Here is a 4,468-nt window from a genome sequence, read left to right as displayed (position 1 = left end):
TAGTACTATACCTTTTGTATTACAGAATCACATGGAGAGCCCAGTTAGTTGGAGCATCTGTTTGCTGGGCACTACACAAACCCAGAGGTAGAGACAGTCCATGTAGCTAAATGGGGTGACCAGCTGTCCCGATTTTATAGGGCCAGTCCCAATATTTGGGGCTTTTTCCTATATAGGTGCCTATTACCACCCACCCCGTCCCGATTTTTGACACTTGCTATCTGGTCAGGGTCCAGTCTAAAGTACAAGATGCAACATGCTAGTATAACAAGTGAATGAAGGGAGAGGGTGGATGAAAGAAACAGGGATAGGAACACACAGTTGCAGGCTTGAATTGTCTTTTTTTCTTTTTCTTTTTTTTTTTCAAGATATGAATAAGCAGTAAGTAGAGATCAGAGATCACCTACTGGCTTCTGGCCTAGCCAAGCCTGTTTCCCTTATGCAGCATGGTCGGCGTGGGTCTTTCAAGAAGAAATTTAGAGGAGCACAGTGGCATTATAGTTTGAATGGTGGTTTGGGAGCTTTGCCATTGGTTTCACTGGGAGCAGGATCAGACACTACATCAGGGATGGTGTTCTATGCAGGAGGTGTTGCTTGGGAGAAACAGCAAAGGTGCTTTTGGGAGAAGCGAATGATCTGGCGATGGCAATTGTTGTACTTGGTGGCGGGAGAGGAACTTGTAAGATACATGAGCTAGTAAGTAATGACGGGCTATCTTGTGAAGGACCATAGAGGTGCCGACGAGAAGCTTGATCTGGATACAGGGCTGTAGGGGGAGCTAATGGAGAGACACAAGGGGGAAGTGGTGACACAGAGAAGGAAGTTGATCTTAGCAACAATGGTTTGAATGGACATGAGTATTAAATGCTGTTCTAGTTTGTGTTTATAGGACAGTAAGGATTAATTAGAAATCTCCTTAATAATGGTTTAATTAGTACATGTGAATCATTAGATTCTCAATTGCATAAGTGAGGAAATAATTGTTTACTAAGGATGTCCTGACTGGAAGCTCCATAACTAAAGGACAGGAAGAAACACTGAGAAGGGCAAGGTTTAGAGCTGTACTAAGACTTCAGCCCTGGAATGCCCTGCTCAGAACTGCAGATAGAAATGTTCTTCATCCAGCATTTCCTTACCTGAGTGCTAGGAATGCCTGTTAAAAATGTTCAGTAAAAGATGAAATGTCGATCGGTGATTACGTCCCACTGCAGTACATTGACACCAGTAATCTATGTGTAGTTACATGAGACAGCAGGAAAATGAAAAAATCAAACAAGTTTATACTAGAGTGCAATATATTGCACATGCAGTTTCCACATTATGCAGTATATCATTTCTGTAGTAGGTATATGAAGGAATAGGCTGTGGTTTTATATTTGTGGTGTATTTAGCTATGTAACATGTCTTCTGTGTACTGAACCTTTAAATCTCTAAAGATTTAGAAATCTATTTTGTGTTTAGTTCAATGAAAACTGTCTGAGGAGACATACATACTACAGGAGATTTTCCTTTTGCTCCTAATTGTCAGTGTTTCTCAGCCTAAAATAAAGGTCATTCTCACTGAAAGGATCTGTTTGGGTTTCCAAAACCCAGCAATTCTTAGTACAGTTTTTCACTATTTAATATTGTAAACTTTAAAGTTACTGTAGCATATGTTTGTAATGTAGTGCAACTTCAACACATCCAACATTATGGAAATAAAATGCATTGCACAATATACTTTGCAGATCTGGCCAGAGGATTGTTTTACTCCTGGTGACTGATTCATGCATTTTTGTAATAAAATGCAGTGTCATTCCAAAAGTAACTCAAGATATAAAAATAACTTTCTGTCCCTGTGACTATTTGTTCAGTTGTAAAGTTAGTGGCAGACGTGGTGTTTTCTCACGTTCAGCTTTGTAAATAATGTGTCATTTTTATTCAGCTCTGTTACGTTTTTGTTTTAGTTCTGGGAGGTGCTTTTGCCATTGTTGCAAAAGCAAAAACAACCACAATTCAACCACAGCCTTACTCGGCCTAAATGTAACTTGGTACCTACTAAATTAACCACTATAAACAAGGGTCCCTTCACCACATTTACCACTTGATCTTGGGTGTTTTCGTTCAAACTAAAGTTCTGTTGCACAGCATATGTTAAAGACTGTTTTAGTCATGCCTACGTACTGGTGTATGTTTACAATACACTCACCTTTTAAAAACATTTTATGTTAGTATAACAATCTAAACAGATCTCTTCTTGCTCTTTCTTTTCACCACCCTATACCAGAAACCCACTGACCACTATACTTACCTACATGCCTCTAGCTTCCATCCAGGACACACCACACGATCCATTGTCTACAGCCAGGCTCTAAGATACAACCGCATTTGCTCCAGTCCCTCAGACAGAGACAAACACCTACAAGATCTCTATCAAGCATTCTTAAAACTATAATACCCACCTGCTGAAGTGAAAAAACAGATTTGACAGAGCCAGAAGAGTACCTAGAAGTCACCTACTACAGGACAGGCTCAACAAAGAAAATAACAGAACGCCACTAGCCGTAACCTTCAGCCCCCAACTAAAACCTCTCCAGCGCATCATCAAAGATCTACAACCTATCCTGAAGGACAATCCCTCACTCTCACAGATCTTGGGAGACACACCAGTCCTCGCTTACAGACAGCCTCCCAACCTGAAGCAAATACTCACCAGCAACCACACACCATACAACATAAACACTAACCCAGGAACCTATCCTTGCAACAAAGCCCGATGCCAACTCTGTCCACATATCTATTCAAGTGACACCATCACAGGACCTAATCACATCAGCTACGCCATCGGGTCTCGTTCATCTGCACATCTACCAACATGATATATGCCATCATGTGCCAGCAATGCCCCTGTGCCATATACGTTGGCCAAACCGGACAGTCTCTACGCAAAAGAATAAATGGACACAAATCTGACATCAGGAATCATAACATTCAAAAACCAGTGGAAGAACACTTCAACCTCTCTAACCACTCAGTGACAGATTTGAAGGTGGCAATTTTGCAACAAAAAAACTTCAAAAACAGACTCCAAAGAGAGACTGCTGAACTTGAATTAATATGCAAATTAGATACAATTAATTTAGGTTTAAACAGAGACTGGGAATGGTTGGGTTATTACACTAATTGAATTTATTTCCCCATGTTAAGTTCTCTTCACACCTTCTATGGGTCATCTCTATCACTTCAAAGGTTTTTTTTTCTCCTGCTGATGATAGCTCATCTCAATTGATTGGCCTCTTACAGTTGGCATGGTTACTTCCACATTTTCATGTTCTCTGTATGTATAAACATCTTCTTTCTGTGTGTTCCATTCTATGCATCTGATGAAGTGGACTGTAGCCCACGAAAGCTTATGCTCAAATAAATTTGTTAGTCTCTAAGGTGCCACAAGTACTTCTGTTCTTTTTATTTAAAGGGACACTTGCCCTTTATTTAAAGGGACACTGCCTAATAGTTTGGGTTCTAGTCTTAGGTTTTCTGTTCAAAAACAGTTGAACAAAATCTAATACTAAAAATATTTTTGTAAGCTTTTAAAATATGACTGAACACATTTGTTTGAATTTAAGCATTCCCCTGAAATATGTGCAACCCAGACATTAGAGCCTTTTCCCATGAAAATGGGAAAATGAATCTGATTAATCTATTTTCACTGTCCAAGTTGAAGGAAAATACAAAATGTCAACAAATTACATATATGGGGAGGAACTTTTATTTTAAAAATTTGGTCTAATAATAGTTAATCATTTTTCTTGTTTTGGGCAATTTTGTAATCTGGAAATAGTTTTCATGAAAGTTTCACATTGGAAACTATGCACATTGTATGTGTTTTCAGTGCAAACTGACTTTGTTTTGGAAAGAAATGTAAAATTTAGAAACATGGTTTCTTTTTGACCCATTGAAAAAGGAACTATTTTGGAAATTTTGCAACCAAATTAAAAAAAAACAATTTTTTTTCTAAGCGTTTTGAATTTCACCTGTTTTGCACACCTCTGTTGGTAATACAGGTAAGAAAATTGGGGAGGGAGGAGCATGGGGAGAAGAGGGCTTTGTACATATGATTTTTAACTCGATAGTAACCCTCTAATCCAACAGCCCTGAGTATTCTGGGAAATATACAAGCTAAGCATCTAAGTATAATTCAGCTCATGGGCTAATGTTTGTTTCAGAATTTGTTACTAAGAAAAAAGGGTTTTCAGCCAAAAGGCTGGATTTTTTTTTTTTCATTTCAAGGACAACTATATCTGTTTGAAATGTGGTGGGGTTTTTTTTTTTTTTTTTGCATTTGTGATCACTTGGATTCTCTTTCTTTTTTTTTTTTTTTTCCCCCCATTGAAGAACTTGCAGGACTGGGAGAACAGGCTCCGTTCTGCCAGTTCCTTTTTCTGACTCAACAGAATGTGCCGGCCGCAAATGTGTGCCGAGCGAGCAT

Source organism: Mauremys mutica, chromosome 7 (assembly GCF_020497125.1).
Source record: "Mauremys mutica isolate MM-2020 ecotype Southern chromosome 7, ASM2049712v1, whole genome shotgun sequence".
In the NCBI taxonomy this organism is placed as follows: Eukaryota; Metazoa; Chordata; order Testudines; family Geoemydidae; genus Mauremys; species Mauremys mutica.
This window is presented reverse-complemented; position numbering follows the sequence as displayed.